General features: G+C 29.7%; 1 protein-coding gene across 1 annotated transcript in view; it reads left to right on the forward strand.

Moving 5' to 3' along the window:
• Positions 1–19069, forward strand: part of Myo10A (unconventional myosin 10A) — a 196982-nt gene continuing 177913 nt past the window's right edge. The window contains exon 1 of the mRNA XM_088277420.1: positions 1–288. The gene's annotated coding sequence lies outside the window, so the exon portion shown is untranslated. The remainder of the gene's footprint in view (positions 289–19069) is intronic.

A 19069-nucleotide genomic window follows, 5' to 3' on the forward strand; every position in this document is an offset into this window, starting at 1 on the left:
GAGGAATTTCAATGGTTGCCGCGATACATGCCGTGTTGTGAGATTGTGTGGTATGTGTCGTCGAATCTCATGCCACGACAGTGCCGCGAAGAATATCCGTGAGATATTATTTAACAATCCTCCGTCGTGAAGGATTCGAAGTTTTAACAGTTAAGTTTGCGCGAAATCTCGTGTATTTTCGCAAATGTGATATGTGCCAGTGGTATCAGTGATTTGTCGTTGAAATTTTGTGTCTCAAGTTGGATTATTTGCAAAGGAGAACGGACTCATCTCAACATTATAGAAAAGGTAAACTTACACTTAGTTGTATACGTTTGAAACGTCAGAATATTCCGTATTGTTCTTGTCATATTTTCTGAAAATTCATTGGTACTCCGTTTCGGGATCGCCGAATATTGTTTTATTATTTTTCTCACGGCTATTGTGATTAATTTCTCTTCACGTTTGTAGTTTTCTTATATTTAATAATTATTTCTGGGCGAATGTATGTAGTTTTGGCACCACCACGTCAAGATGTAGGAAAAGACATCAACGCGTAGGTAACTTGATTGCCCGAAACCTTGTGAAACGAGAGTCGTGAGCAAAAACCGAATATAAGATATTATTGACTAATAAATTTTTCATACAATCGCCACTTAAAAACTAAATGGTAATACGTCATGCAAATTAATAGTATTTTTTTTACATATCGAACCCCTCGTTTCAGGCGGTTGCAAGGCGAAGAAAAAAGTTTAATATGAACTTATTTAAAATGTTTTAGTTCTCCTCGTAAAATATATGAATCAGTGGATAAACTAATGGTTTTTACCAATATAAAGTATCAATAGTACTAATTTATTTTAATACTTTGAAGTCACAAAAAAACTCTGCATTTGATGTGCTTTGAGTTAATACGTAGACCAAACTAAGGTCCAGTTTACAAGATTATTCGCTATCAAATAACATATTTAAAAAAATATGTCCTCGTTCAATATTATAATGGCTTACCAACCATTTTATGTTTCACTAGTTTTTTTCCCTGTAAACATATTTTTTAAAGAAGTATTTACGTACTTAACGATATATAAAACTCTTTAATTTTTTTTTTGTGTAAAACCTGTGGCTTGTGTTTGAAAAATATTATTCAAATTGTGTTAGAGTGGATTCTCTTGGTTATTTTTCAAACACAAGTGGCTTGTGTTTGAAAAATATTAATCAAATTGTGTTAGAGTGGGATTCAAACCTCGAATCTATGACAGTCTGCAAAAGAGGACCAAAACCATACGGAAAATCGTAATTGCAAAAAATCCATAGTTTGCATACGTGGATAGTGTCTTTCTTTTATTTCAACTTTGAAGGACTAAAATGTGCTATCGAATGAATATTAATTTATCCCTTTAAATTGCACGTAAATAATTTTGAAAAATTGAATCAATGCATTTACTTGGATCTGAATGTAAATTCATCCATTTTTTAATGACGAATGAAATTTTGATTATAATTTAGAGACAATTCACAAACTTTTTCGATGCTGTTAAAAATATTTTTTATAGATACATACTTAGTATTACATACTTGCTTGCGAACGTCGCTCGTCCGAAATTAGCGCGCGTATTTTTTATATAGCGAGTGATGCTCGCTCCGTACTGCAATTAAAGGTTGAATGGAAGGGCGAACTCAATTCGGTTTTTGGATTCGATCGTTCATACCTAATCACTAATAAAGCTAATCATTGTACAAATTTGGTTCAATTTGACATCAAAAAGTTGGAATGGAATGTAAACCGAAAAAAGTGGCGAATACCATCTCAATCGGGTAAAATTACCCTCTACGTGTGCCACCCCTAGAAAAGCTAGAAAATGGCGCACTTCTAGCTTAAAGGTGTACCCTCAAATATGCAAAGTTAGTACCGACCGGTTGCGCGAGAAGCCACACGTGTTGTCCACGTACATTTGGTTTTTTTAGAATATATATTGGAATTTGGCGAATAAATATTTTTTACAAATTTTTTTAACTCCTTACCTTTCAATAATTATTTTGTATTCAAAACCTTATATTTATTTCGACGAAAAACTATTTTTTTCAAAACAATATATTTAATTCGAAGAAAAACTTATTTTTTCAATACAAAAACGTTGTTTTAAGCAAAATAATGCAAGTACGTTAAAAGATCCAGGGTTTAAAGAAAATTAAGTTGCGGGCTATTGATAATCCCGCCTTGACAAGCTAATCTATCATTCTATGCTTAGTTTATTATTAGCAAATTAAATAAGCAATTTAATTATAATGATAAAAGAACAATCATAATGGTTAAATAAGTCCGTTTTCTGAACAAAAAATAAGTACTCACGTGAAAATCAGTGAGTCCCGATTATGCACGCCGGCTGAGTGATGTAGTGTAATCAAGATTACAATAGGCTACCGCGGATAATCGAGTACATATTGTAATCCAAGTCAAAGGGCAAGAAATGATTAATTGCAAGTATCTTGTAAAAGCGTCAACTATAATAGGCGGATATGTATGAGGAGTTGCATGAATGTGGAATAGGCGAAGATTGTTTCCTGCGGAGAAGTGGCGTGATGGTTAGTTCGTTAGTTAGCATCAACTGTGTGGGTACTGCTATCAGTTCAAACTTCATATATAAAATATTACATTTAATTGCACCGACAAGACACAAGGTGGCTTGGTGGGTCTCTGCAATTAAAAAAAAGTTTTAAAATTGTGATTTTAATAAATGTATACAATTTATATTAATACAAAAAAAATCTGGAATGAATGTCGACAAGTTGAGAGTATGAAAAAGCAGTCATCGTGTATGTATGTATGAAGAAATACTTAATGCCCGAAGAAGAGGGGAATCATAAGAGCAAAAATGGAGATATTTATTATTTATTTGGCGTTACTTACGCCTATGGGATGTGGCGTGATACTGTATTACGTTTGTCAAATATTCAAAACACCATACACATCTTCTTCTTCTACCTGGCTTCATCCCAACTTATCGTCTTTCTAGACTGTTGTCCTCAGGTTTAAAAAAAATTCACACATTCCACATACCTCCCAGGTCCTGAAGTGGTATGTGGGATGTGTGAATTTTTTGATATACCTTATATAATACCAGAGCATTGGTCTGTATGTTCCCGATGGTTACCTAAGACAGCGTCGGCATAGATTGTTTCAGATTCCTATACACAGGACCAACCTGCCGATGGTTATGCCTGTAGGAAGAGCTTCCGCTATGTTGAACAATATCACATTGGATATTGATCTGTTCCATGTGTCCGAAGGAGTTTTCCGAAGCGAGATTCTTCTACACATTTAACAGGAGTCTTCTTGTGTAATTTTTAATTTGTTTTTTTTTTAATGTATACGCCTTAAATGTTTGTTTGTAATGTATATATTAATTATTGAATAAATTGAATTGAATTGAATTGAATTGAATTGAATTGAATTGAATTGAATTGAATAAAGGTGGTATTTAAGTTTTGGAACAAAACCAACTATTTTCATTATTATGGATACTTATGACCTTTCTCGAAATGGTATATAGGAAAAAATATCGTGTAATTTTAAAAAAGAATACTAGAAATTCCACGCATCGATTAGTTAAGGAGTATATGTATATATTTTATTGGTGGTGTTGTATTTCTGTTGGCATTGAACATTAATTGTGTTTTGCTAGGAGGACCTTCGATCATATGACCGTTTCGTGACTCGAGTGTTATTTGACATGACATAACCCGCGAATAGAAGTGACGTCACTTTTGGTTACTTCATCTTCAGAAAATTCATACAGATTGACCAGAAGTAGATGGATAAAGCAAGCAAAAACACAGTCACGTTTTGAGAATGCCACAAGGTATTACTTATATATTCGTACAATCCTAAATATTAATGATAATATATTATTTATAGATTTGGTTTTTAAGTTGTAGAACTTCAATTTAATATATATATATATATATATATATATATATATATATATATATATATATATATATATATGTATGTATATATATATATATATATATATATATATATATATATATATGTATGTATATATATATATATATATATATATATATATATATATATATATATATATATATATATATATATATATATATATATATATATATATATATATATATATATATATATATATATATATATATATATATATATATATATATATATATATATATATATATATATATATATATATATATATATATATATATATATATATATATATATATATATATATATATATATATATATATATATATATATATATATATATATATATATATATATATATATATATATATATATATATATATATATATATATATATATATATATATATATATATATATATATATATATATATATATATATATATATATATATATATATATATATATATATATATATATATATATATATATATATATATATATATATATATATATATATATATATATATATATATATATATATATATATATATATATATATATATATATATATATATATATATATATATATATATATATATATATATATATATATATATATATATATATATATATATATATATATATATATATATATATATATATATATATATATATATATATATATATATATATATATATATATATATATATATATATATATATATATATATATATATATATATATATATATATATATATATATATATATATATATATATATATATATATATATATATAATATATATATATATATATATATATATATATATATATATATATATATATATATATATATATATATATATATATATATATATATATATATATATATATATATATATATATATATATATATATATATATATATTATATATATATATATATATATATATATATATATATATATATATATATATATATATATATATATATATATATATATATATATATATATATATATATATATATATATATATATATATATATATATATATATATATATATATATATATATATATATATATATATATATATATATATATATATATATATATATATATATATATATATATATATATATATATATATATATATATATATATATATATATATATATATATATATATATATATATATATATATATATATATATATATATATATATATATATATATATATATATATATATATATATATATATATATATATATATATATATATATATATATATATATATATATATATATATATATATATATATATATATATATATATATATATATATATATATATATATATATATATATATATATATATATATATATATATATATATATATATATATATATATATATATATATATATATATATATATATATATATATATATATATATATATATATATATATATATATATATATATATATATATATATATATATATATATATATATATATTAAATATTAAAATCGTTCGTTTGAAAATGCCATAACAAGGCTAAAAAAATGTTACAAATTTATTTTTATATGTTTTTAACAATAACATACAATTTAGTAGACTCAAAAAATCAATGTTTGTTTTCGACATTTAATATATCGTAGTCATACAGGAGAAAGCCATCACGTTTTTGTAAATAATGACCAAGCGCATTTTTTTACAAAAACGTGATCATTGACTATTTGATATCTTACTAGCTTAATATGGCCCTGAAAAAAATTCCAAAGGATTTTAAACTTGGAAGAAAAATATATTGACTTGTTTAAAATGACAAACAGCATTGATGTTTATTTTCTTGCCAAGCAAAATTTACTTAAATGACCCTCCTGAACATTTTACATTTTGATAGTTAGCACTTTCTCCTGTACGACTACGATATGTGTAAGATAATATTTTGTAGTATGTGAGTTTTTTCAGTGAAAGATTATGCTTTTGTACGGTTTTGATATTTCCACCTCAGCCTGATCAGTTACTGATCCTGGTCATTGGTGAATTATTTATCAAATATTCTCGGTTAGGTGTTTGTCGTCTCTCTCCATCCTTCGCTATCCCGAGAAGCAGAGGCTTCAGTCAGCTTTCCAAGTCTCATGGATTCCAGAACTTTGGTACGGTGAACGACATATTGGAGAATTCGCCGAGATCAAATAGTGGAGAGTCTAACTTCGATTTCCAACTCTTACAGAATGGACACATGCGTTCTCTTCACCGTCTTTGGAATCGCAACATATATTGAAAGCTGTTCCACCGCATTCCCAGATTTGATACGGAAGCATCTAGGCTTCCCGACAGACCTTCTCTTGCAAAGCAATTTTTGTTTTGTTTTATGAACGAAATTTATAGAAAATGGGAATCTAAGTATAATAAAAACCCATATTCAAGGGTGTTCTTCAGGTATAGAAGAGGTAAATCCCGATGATAGCCAACTACTATATACTTACTAGAAAAATACTCAAACAAAAACGAGAATTAAATGATACGATCGTGCTTTAATAATTTACATACTAATTTTATTATCAACCGTAAAATATGTAAAGAAAATACGCGTTTTATTACGTTTGCGTTCATTTGATGGCCCCCTATTAAAAATCTCCATGGAAAAAGAAATAAGAAACGAGATAACAGAAACAAGTATTCGACTCGAAGAAACGCCATTACAAGCCACACCTATGAATATTATGGTTAATTTATCCATTGTTGGTAGCTCTAAACCCTGTATCAGTTTCTTGGGGAAAAACGTACTTAATTCATACTTCACGTATGACAGCTTCGTTAGCATTATCATGATCGTATATCAACAGTATGTATTTTGTTTATTGATGTATTCACATAACGAGTATTTAGTACAAACATGTAGTTATCAAAAATCGTTAATTTTCAGTTGTGCATGTTTTCGGAATGCCCAGGAAATGTACTATATCCCAGCAAATGCGGCATATTTTTAACTTAATATTTACCTTAATTGATTGTCACTTAGTGGTAATATCTATTTATTTTTAATTAATGTTTTACTTAGTACTTATACGGTATTTGAAAATGAATGCATCGAAACACGTGTCACAGTAGATTTTAAGAAATAGTGGTATTTACTAAGTAAACATTAATTAAAAATTAAAATTTACCCGCTACAGGGCAGAAAGTGTTGTTTTTGCGTTTTGAAAAAAATGTATTGTTATTTTTTTTTAAAAATATATTTTCAAATGGAGAAGTAAAAAGTTCAATAAGTGGTTTGATATTTATTTTTAATACATTTTATTATATTTTTAAACTTTAAAAAAGATCTCCTGAAAAGTCAAGTTTTTGGATATATATTACTTATGACATTGTTGAAGAGAGCGATATGTGAAATGCAATTGTTTGGCGGGGTACAAGCCATAGGGTTTTTTTAAATGAATAAACATGACGCAATACTATTACTAAAATATGTACTTTTTAATTAGAATTAATTTCAGGTGGTGAATATTACATCGATGCTAAATTGATCAATTACACCTGCCATTGATAGGTTTTTGGGCCTGTAAATACCCAGACTTACATATTCTCACCTTAACAAACTTTTTCATAAACGTTACATAGATATCATTTAAATCTTGGCGTACTAAATACAAGTTTTCTAACTTTCTAAACTAGTGTAATTATTTTGGATTTCCACTTCATATATTAATACACCGAGATATTTCTTTACGTGGCATTTTGAAATTTATATTTTTGCATGTTTGGGGGCATATACAATTATATATATAATAAACCCTTATCCGCACCCCAATAGTGCATAGGGCACTGCTTCATATAAACGCAGTGTTATCTCGATCGTTTACACATGAAGGAAAGGTGATCAGCCCTCCGCTTCAGGTACCAGTCCAGGGTAATATTGAATAAATATTACAGTGAAAAAATCACTTATATTTATTTGACCCCCCCCTGGGAATCGAACCCGGGACCTCCAGAACGGTAGCCGAGCGTGCTGACCATTACACTACGGAGGCGGACAATTATGGTTATTATAAAATAACTAAATAACCACTAAGCCGTTTCCCGAAAGGGTAAGCAGAGGGAATAGAATGCTACGCCACTCTTGTCTTTTTTAAAGTGACATATGGTTTTTGTGTTACACGAATATAATTTTTTTATACTATTTTCGTAGCTATACATTATTAAACGTGGTAATCAGGTTTTGGTATAGTGGGTTCGAACCTGAAAATTCTCACTCAAGAGTTCGCGACATTAACCACGAGACCACGAGCCGATAACTTTACATCCCTCGCCTCTTCCAAACGTATGCATCGCATACATACCCGCCAATTATTCCGACTTTTCACCTGCCTACTTTCAAGTATTTCAGTATAGTTTCAAGTACCTACTTGATAATGCCATGTTTTGTTAATTATCGTTTTGATTATAAATGTGAACGTGAATTTATATATTAAAATCCGGTCACAGAGATTTATCGCAAATGGTACCTAACGTAATATTATGTTTTATCACTATTCAATGAAAATTTATTGGTGACAAACCAGATTTTTATTGTTTTTACTTCATTTTTTGGCATTTCTCCACGTTCCTAATACGGTATCTTCCGGATAGGAGATTATTTTGAATTAGTCTTATTTCTACGTAAATATTCAATTTTTCAATGTACTTCCTACACGAATTATATTTTACTAATATGGAAGTGGGTAGATCTGAAATAGACCATGCCATATCCTAATTAATAAAAACTAACTAACTAACCATCACGCCGCTTCCCCGCAGGGGTAGGCAGAGAGAATCGAACGCCACACCACTCTGTCTTTGCAAACATTCTTTGCCTCTTCTACATTCATGCATCTCCTCATACATACCCGACGATTATTACGACTCCTGACCCGGCCGCTTTCAAGTATTTGACATACCTGATTAATTATTATTAATTATTAATTATTATTAATTAATTATACATATCCTAATTAATTGCATGTCGTAATCGATTTTTTTCATATAATTTTATAAATACGTATTGTAAAATGTGCCCTCCGTACGGGAAAACTCGGTGAGGGGACATTATTGTTATTTTTTTATTATGTGTGTGATGAAATTAAAATAAAATAAATAAATCTCGTTTCCACGTTTCGATTTCACGATTGCATTGGTGAAAAGACTGCGGACAAAAAATACACACACGCATTTTTTGCTGGAAAGAGTGGCGTTGTACAATCCGACACGCTGAATTATACGAAGTGTATATAATAAGCGAAAATATTGATTAGAGTAGTATAATATATATGATACGAGTGTTCTCGGACTCGTTCAAGCGAGTTATGCAATGGCGACTGATAATTAGATGGAGGAATGCGGCACCTCGGGTTTGGCGTTTTGACTATATGTACATAAGTATAGAACCGTTCACAAATCACACGCCGCAGTTCGGGAAGCACCACACTCCACTCTCCGCAGGTGCGAACTGCGATGTTCTAATTCCAATTTGACTTTCTTCATAAGTATAATCAGAATCCAACAATATAACAATCGCGTTCATTTTCTCCGCTTTTTTTAGCTCATAAATTTACCTACCTAATAAAGGTGATTTTTTAAATTGATCTAGTGGCAATTACGTAGGGTTATTTTAAATTATAAATTGAAGTTTCAGCATACGATTATATTATATATGACGAGTAAGATGCTCTCCTAAATAATGTAAAGTAAAGACGTAATCATCCTTCATCGGGAAGTGTTTAATAGACTATCAATAATATATATTTTTGATTTTTTATAAAAATTCAAAAAACTGTATACAATTTACTTTTCGGACCACTGTTTCTACTAAGAGAATAGTAAAATAAAATTAATACACACACAATTTGTCAATATTTTTCACAAGAGAATAAATTGTGTAAGTTTTTTTTTTGATGCGTTGTTTTTTTGTTGTGAAATACCAACAATGTTTTCTGTAGTTATTTGTTTTATTATTTTTTATTATAATTCAGGATACTGAGCAGGCATATGATTTATTGAAGCACGAGTATATTACGACAGTTGTACAAAATATTGGGTACGTCAGTTTACATTCTTCATGAATTTTGTATGTCAGGGCCGCGTGATCATTTTTCAATCAACATTTTTTTTACAACGCGCATAACCAATGGAGATTCCATTTTACTAGTAAGCAGTTGCGTAAGTATTGTATTAAATACACTATCATTTTATATTCTCGACACCTCAACGGTCATACATCATCACGAAATTTGTTTGAGTCCGAATTTTGTTAGGTAATATTCTGAAATTGGTAAAATTTAGATTTGCATAGATTGTAAATATCATTAATATTGTTGTTTCACTAACTTTATATGGTGTCTACGCCAGGCACTCATAGGGAAAGGGTACGTGCTCATGAGTATTAGGCGCTTAAGGGCTAGATCTCAAGCTTGTATCAAGCGTTCAAATCAAAATGCGCTAGGCCGCGCTCAGGGCTGTACGTGTGTTCACGCTCAGTTAAAAAAATATATGGAATATTTTTTGTTTTTTAGAATAGCATATTGTGTTATGTGACCCTTCCAGATAATACTTGATTATTATCATACTTCATGTGATAGGTATGTTTAAAAAAATACCTATTCTCGGATATAACGAGTAACGGTTATAACGAGCAAATTCTGTCGGTCCCTTCATCCTCGTTATAACCGAGTTCGACTGTATATGGAAAATATAAAAAAACATGATTTTTTATGATTTTTTAAACTCCTTTCCTTTCAATAACTCTTAAGAAAAACTTATTTTTTTAATGCAAAAACGGTGTTGAAAAAATAAGAAAAAAATAAATTACGTAAAATGGTATCTGGATTAAGAGAAAATTAAATTGTGACTTAGGAATACTTGGCCTAAATAATATTACCATTTTACTAATTCATTTTTTTTAATTGTTCGCTGTCTATGTAGTGCGTGAAATAATTATATCTCAGTGATACATTTAAGGTTATGACTGAAATGAATTTTTTATTTATTTAATTTTTTCATGAAGCTTAGCAGATATTATTTTAACGTTTTTTTAAAATCTTAGTCGTTATATTTAACTTTTATGACAAATGGTCAGGAGTAGAAGCGAGGTCGAACCGTTTCTTCGCGGAAGTTGATTCTGCCTTTGGAGAAAGCCTAGTCTTCGCATATTTTCATGTTAATTGATAATAAACACAACTAGTCAATTGTACATGTTCCGTTTTGATATATGTAATTATTGTGCGGCCATTCACTCACTCGTAAATAAAATCACTTTCGTTTTATAATTTTATTTTTCACAACAAATCATCGTGGAATATGAAATGTTATAATTAAAAGCTGGAGGCTGCGGACCATGCGGGTATTTAATAAAAAGAGAGCTTTTAATAGAAAATATGGCAATATAAAAAGGGGAGGTTATTAGTCAATTAATTAATCTATGAGATATGTAATTAATGTAGGCTTTATCGTCATTTACACGCCCAAAATAGGGTATTTTCACTGCGAGAGAGTATTCGTTTGCACATTGGCGGACTTGTTACTATAAAGCAATATTTTACAACCAACTAAGAAAGTTTAAAAGATGTACATTATACCGCTGTTTAAAACCAGTGGGCAGATAATGCTTATACATATAAGTTGAAACTAAGAAGAAAAAAACATTAATGATTAAAAATGATCACATAATTTTAATATTGTATGTTTCACATATGATGCTGTAAATTGATTAAAATATTGAAAGATAAAGTGCTGGATCGTGTAAGGAATTAAGGGGGAGAGGGACAGGATCCAAGGGAGGCATAATATGACGAACAATAAGGGTGCCAAGAATAGATAGTAACGCTTCAGACGTCTCTTGTAGATTATCAAAGATGAAGGAACCGATGAAGATTGAAGATATAGTTAGGTGGGGAAGGCAACGAAGAAGACAATGGTTTGCGCATGTGAGGAGAATGGAACCATCCAGACTCCCCCCACATTGCACTGCACGGACAATCCCAAGATAGAGCACCTTCCGGGCAGACCACCAAAGAGATGGATGTCAGCTGGAAATCGACACTGTAGGAGGCTCATCCCTCTTAAAAATAGGTCACAAGGCCTATACCAAGATGAAAAATAATAAGTAAAAGAAAACATCATTTTATTGTTTTGTTGATACAAATTATGAACATTTTTGACTTCGTCGCTGCCTCGCGACTTGCGAATGTTTCTACCCCGGGACCACTGCCTTCTGAATGTGCTCTAATTTTGTGTTGGTTTCTAGAATTCATAACATTCATGGGTGACGATATTTACAAGCGATATTTATGACATCGATCAGCTCTATCGATTTTTCTATACGAATTACACTTTCTAATGCAGTGCAAGTTTCAGGTAGTTCTTCGTAGAAATATACTTGGTGCTTTCCGCCTTTTTTCCCTTTTAAGTTCACGCACGCATGCGCGGATTAACAGGCATTAATCGTTAATTATTTTCCTTATATGAGCGTAATACAATAGAATCTCCTTAGCAATCATCATTGCCTGCGAAAAAAATTACGAATACTCACAATGGAATCAGTAAATCACAGACCAGTCAATTAATTAAATAGGGTTCGTGAACGAAATTCACTCAATATTGAAATCCGATCACTCTATCACTGCATCTGCACGGATCATTTTAAGATCTGGCCATTCCCGAACGTCCCTCGTTTAATTGTTATGCCTTCATCGCTTTATCCAGGGCTTTTTTTTTTAACAAAAAAGGTCCCGGAACTCACTTCATATTAAGCTTTTAACTAAAAAATATATAATCTAATATTATTGAAATATTTATCACAATACTATATTTTATCATTTTGACGAATTATATAGATAAACATTGTAATTACGTAAGCGCAAACATTGTTTCGGATACTTGATTTTGATTTTTTTAAATGTATCTGTGAAAAAAGGTAACGTTCTACCGCGTTACATGGAAAAAGAAGGCCTGGCTATATCTCCTAATTTGCTCATGATATTATGTTGAATTTTCACCCATGAAATTATGTTGAATTTGCACCTATTTGCCTATTCATCCAAACATATACAAACCTTGACCACTCATATTAGTTAACTTTTAGTTGGTTGGAAGATTTAGCTTTACAGAAATTAGTCCGCTAATGTACACATCCTATGTAAATGTACGTAAATAAAATATTTGAAATATTCAAATCGTCCGTTTAGCGTACAGTAAAATAGAAGTGAAAGTTGCAGAAACATATTTTCCTTAGACGGGGAAACCGATACAACAATACAAATATTGTTTCGATTTATTCAAATGATTTGAAATTACGTCTGACTCAACAAAGTGGCAGCGAGTGACTCAAGCAAAAAGCATTCGTCGGGGAACAAGCGCTGATTGTGATTTCCTAATCAGTTATTCAGCTCACCAAACAAATGTGTCCGAAGTTGAATAACAGCCACCAAGAATTTCATGTCAAAGACTGTCTAGTTTCATGGTATACGAGAGGCAGAATGCGCGATAAGCTAGCACGTTTATTAAATTTATACTAAAGAAGTGGCCGGGTTTCGTCGTTACCGACATCATCAGACTGGTGATAAAGTGGAAAAGACTGGAAATAAAGTGGAAAAGCTAAAAATATTGGTTTTAATCTAATAATATATTAAAATGCAATTCCATCACGAAGTGTCAGTGGATAGTATAAATCTATTAAAGAAGTGGATTTTGAAAACTTATGGTGCATATTGCATTTTTTTTTCCATTTTCTATTTATTAAAGCAGTACAAACAACAAAGTATTTTTACAATTTGACAATTCAACCTAGATGCAGAACAATATGAATGTCTGGGTATTTATAGGGCTAATGACTTGCCAGGTCCCTGTAAATACCCTGACTTCCATATTCTTCTTCATCTATGTAGAGATGTCAAAATGTATAAAAAAAAACCCCTAAGTGGAGAAACCCAGATTTGTGAACATGTATTTGAACACACTCTGAATGTTGTGAACAAAGTATTATCATTAATTGATTCGGCAGTCAAATTATGGCAAAATCTATCCATTATTGTTTTACTTCCTTTTATTCCGCATCATTTTCAACAATGCATCGAAACACGTGTCACAGTAGATTTTAAGAAATAGTGGTATTTACTAAGTAAAACATTCATTAAAAACAAAGAATTTGCCTACAAAATGTGTTAAGCCAACAATATAAGTACTTATATTATTCAGAATCGTTTTCAGTTGTGGCAAATAAAAGCCTAACAGCGGAAATTAAACTAATTGTCCGCAAAGGAGACCCGGTACCAACCCTAATGTTTGTACTTCCAAGCATGGAGTTGTCAAAAGAAGGATAAAAGTAGTCTAAATCCAGTCACTCGGAAGAATGTCCGGCAAAATTATGAATATTGAAAAGTTATTTTTTGACATGTGTGTGATTATAATCCAGGATTCGGACCTCACATACTAATATAAGAGTTTCTGCTTAATAAAAAGCTTCTTTACATCAAGTTCTAGTGATTCAAGAACAAGGTTTCTAAATTGGTTCATATATATAGAACTTATAGTTCATATATACCGAGAATTTGAGTAGTGTGGTTGTTAATAATGGGTAGAATTGGTGAATGTTACACGTGTGTAAAGTGATCACTTAAACCAGCCGATAACGGTCGTCAGCCCCGTAAATGCCCAGACTTCCATATTCTTCTTCATCTTTGATGAGATGTCAAAAAATAATATGAAAATAACTCCTGTAATTGGAGATAATCCAGATTTTGTGAACAAGTATTTGGACACACTTAAAATGTTGTAAATATTGAAAAGGTTTTTTAGCGTAAAAAAAACTCTAAAATTCTCAATATGTCTGGATTTTTGTTCTGGGGCAGCCGACTATCGTCGCTTTGCACGAATTAGTCATTATTAAAAATATTTTCCATTAATTACAACCTCGCTACGCAACGCATTGGCAAATTGTAACGGTTCCGAAGTCGGTATGTTTTTTGTTGGTTTTTTTATTATTATTATTTATTCGTCGGACATTTTTATATCAGAATTATTTTTTGTCGTTGTTTGTGATAAAAAGTGAATAAGTATTTTTATTGCTAATGGTGTCACTGGGGAAATCTTAAATCATCGTGATCTTGAGTCATTGTTAGAAAATTGAGTATCAAATTCATTCGTTCTGATCGTCGAAGATATTTATATATATATATATATATATATATATATATATATATATATATATATATATATATATATATATATATATATATATATATATATATATATATATATATATATATATATATATATATATATATATATATATATATATATACATATATATATACATATATATATATATATATATATATATATATATATATATATATATATATATATATATATATATATATATATATATATATATATATATATATATATATATATATATATATATATATATATATATATATATATATATATATATATATATATATATATATATATATATATATATATATATATATATATTTATTTCAAATCCTCATTCGTATTAACTCGGTATTAACTTGATCGTGTATACTTATATGTATCCTATTATTTCTTATTAAATATGTTTTTTATAATATTCATTAGTTGTTTCCGTTGCCTAAGCATACCTATAAAGTATAAATATTTGCGAAATGAAATCCTTAAATTACTAACTATTCTTATTAAATCAAAATCTTTTGCTAATATATCAAAATACACTGTATTCAGTTCACATATGCTTTATGCAATTTTTTATAAAATTGACATATAAATAACAATGATTTTCTGATAGGGAATGGGTAAGCCATCAACTTAATTATGACATCGAATTTTGAGTTTCCATGTAACAAATTCATTATTTTTAATAAGTTTTTTTCCACGATTAGAACTAATTACGTTGTTAATTAGTTTGTCTGCCTATCACAAATATAAAGCGCTGTTTTATGATAAACGATAAATTAACATAATACTATCCGTAGATAGTAAAATAATATCCATATATACGTGCATAATAACAAATAAAAGTATTGTAATTTCTTTTTAAACCTGGCTATTTTAGTTTTTATGTCAAGAAACCGTTAATCGAACATTAAAAACACAATGAAATATGATAATATTATGCAAATATATTAAAATAAACAAAATTATAGAGAGGAGAAGAATTTTTATTTATGTCCATGTGACAATTTTGGAATGTGAGCCGCCAAAATTCAAGATTTGATTGTAAAGTATGTATTTCAAATAACACTCTCCTTATCATTCATCGCTCACTTTGCGTAATGCCACTTTTATATAAAAGTAAACGATGAATGATAAGGAGAGTGTTACCATATATAAAGTTATCAATTATACAAAATATGTATTTTACAAATAATTTTTGTATTGTCAGCAAAATATGTGTTGACACATGAATGGGTATTTTCTATAAAACAACGTTGACCATTCATCTTTTATCATGGTACCCTGGACGTTGGCGATCACTATACGAAGGCAATCCTGTCTTGCGCTATATGGAACAGTTAATGGACACTGCCAGTCCAGCTGCGCAAATGTCAAAGCCAGGACAATTTGCTTTTCGACAATGCCACGTCTTCCTTCTATTTTGCCTACGTAAATCAGCTGAAGTACTTGCCACTTGTCACCTCGTAGCGCATGACCAGGATATGTCATCCGAAGGCGTTTTACTGTTATCTGTGATTCTCTCCTTGACCCAGACCTATGGAGAACTGCTTCAAGCCGATATTGTATGGAAATATTATGGGTAATATTTTGATAGTATATAATACAATAAAATAACCATATTATGTGGCATTTAACCGATGGAATTTTTCATGGCAAAGTTTGCACAATCGCCATGTCAATAGATTCTTCCTTTTCCAGAAAATAAATATAAGTATACGACCTACATGCCCCATTAACTATTGTTGTCTCCCGTAAATTATTACTGCACATGTTAAAAATATTACTTAAGTACCTAAAATTGAATAGCTATATAAGGACCGTCAGTCCATTTCATCTTCACATTCGTTTGAAAATGCCATATCTAGGCGAAACAATTGTCACAATATTAAATTTTATGTGTTTTTTAACAATAAAATACAACTTTGTAAACTCCAAAAAAAACTGTGTTTGATATAACAATTAATACAAAAATTCTAAGTTTAAGATTCAGATTGTCATTGCAGAAGAGTTGCCTCATTTTATTGAAGGCTCTTAGAGGTATTTCAACTCGCCATGTTCCCTAGATTCTCTACTATTAAAAATACCCTCAAATGCTCACCATTTTAAGTGTTTTATTCAAGCAATTTATAGACGTCTACACTTACTTTAGTATTATATACCATAAAATACTTAATAATATGCGTCTAGTTTGAAATATGGTACAATTCGCATGACGTAATCGTATTTCTGATTCCGGTAAATAATTAAAGCAACAATAATTTTCAATTCCCATCACGCGATACTTATTTCTTACTTCATATAACTACCAATTAATGGTACGATCTTCAATGTGAAACTCATTAGGCCTACTAAATTATGCCGCATTTCAAAACGTTTACTAGACTTTTATCTTGTGCTTTAAAACTATTGTGATAATTTTGCGGGGAATTATTAAAAAAATATATAGGTAAAACTGCGTGGATCAAAGTCCATCATCAGTCCATTTTAAATAACATAATTTGCCACGCATTTCCAGAAGTCAGTTTAACTAACAAGGAGAAATAGAAATGCGTTGTGTGAAAAAATATTCGAAAGAGCTCGAAACGTTTTTACTGCTATTACCGGTTGCAATTTTATGATTACTCACTGTGGTTTGTATTTATTCGTTTTATTTGTCTTTTATTATTGTTTTGACATTTCACGATACTGCAATCGCACCTACTTTAAACTTAATGATGCGAACATCGGTTTCCTAAAAAAAATACGAATAAAAATAAAAAGTGAATTTTTTAAATATTTGTTTTATTTTATTTCGAAGATTCGCAAGTCGCCTTGTTCTCTGGATGGTATAACTCAATAATCTACATTAATGCGTTCACTTTACATATTTTATTATGTTGAATACGCGCAGTTTTCCGTAAAGAAGTATAACTCTTGCGTGTAGTACACACTGTCCACGGTCTACGTAGCATGGTCTGCTGACTATAGACGTCACGGATCAGTGGTACTGCACGCCTACAAAGTCATTCACTTGCTAATCACATTAGTATGTACATGCGGCTTCTAGCTGTCCGTCTGCGTGTATGTATGTATGTTCTTGGATTCTTATGGTCTACTTTGATTCTGCCTATTATGTACGGTACACAGCGTACCTTGTTCGAAGGTCAATATTTCTTCCAAACAAAACCATCATTTTAAACATTATATATTTCTCGGATTCTTCTATTAATATACAACGTTTACACTATATATTATACAACATTTTTTTTGTTATTTCCTTCTATTCGAGTGATGATAATTATATTCTTTAAATCGTGGGCTTTTAAAGTGTTGACTCAAAAACTCACATCTTTGTAACATAATTTTCTAGTTTTCCGAGGCAGTTTCCGTGCAGAATTCGGAACAAAGGTCACCATTATGAGTGTCCATTAAATGTTTGTTTACTGCCAGCAATTGCACCTATCTGAACCCATAAGTACATTCTTAAATCTGTTAGTACATCCTCAAAGTTGATTCATTGGCTTCTAAACATTCCAGTCTCTCCCTAGTTCTGGTTGTATATTTTCTAAGGACTTCAACAAACTTTTGATATTTTCTTAATTAATATAATAGTTTTCTTCGGTGTTGTTAGTAGGTACAATACATCTATTGTGGTATTTGTACCGTATTCTATGTAAGGGTTCTAATGTTGTAAGGAGTAGGGACTATTTCACTGGTAAATCATAACTCGGCTGTAACGCTTTTACTTACGAACTGATAATACTGGTGCTTCCTAACAAGTCGCAGAATGCATCCCACCTCCCGCAGTCTTACGCCTTCGGGGTTACATACCATCTTTCTATCACTCTCTTCCAGAATTCTCCCTCTTACTCCTATACTTTTTATCTTCATTATCATTTTTCATTATTTCTTATATTATATTATAAGC

This window comes from Brachycentrus maculatus, unplaced genomic scaffold (genome assembly GCF_059751285.1).
Source record: "Brachycentrus maculatus isolate JH-2025_06_01 unplaced genomic scaffold, ASM5975128v1 h1tg000042l, whole genome shotgun sequence".
Classification (NCBI taxonomy): domain Eukaryota; kingdom Metazoa; phylum Arthropoda; class Insecta; order Trichoptera; family Brachycentridae; genus Brachycentrus; species Brachycentrus maculatus.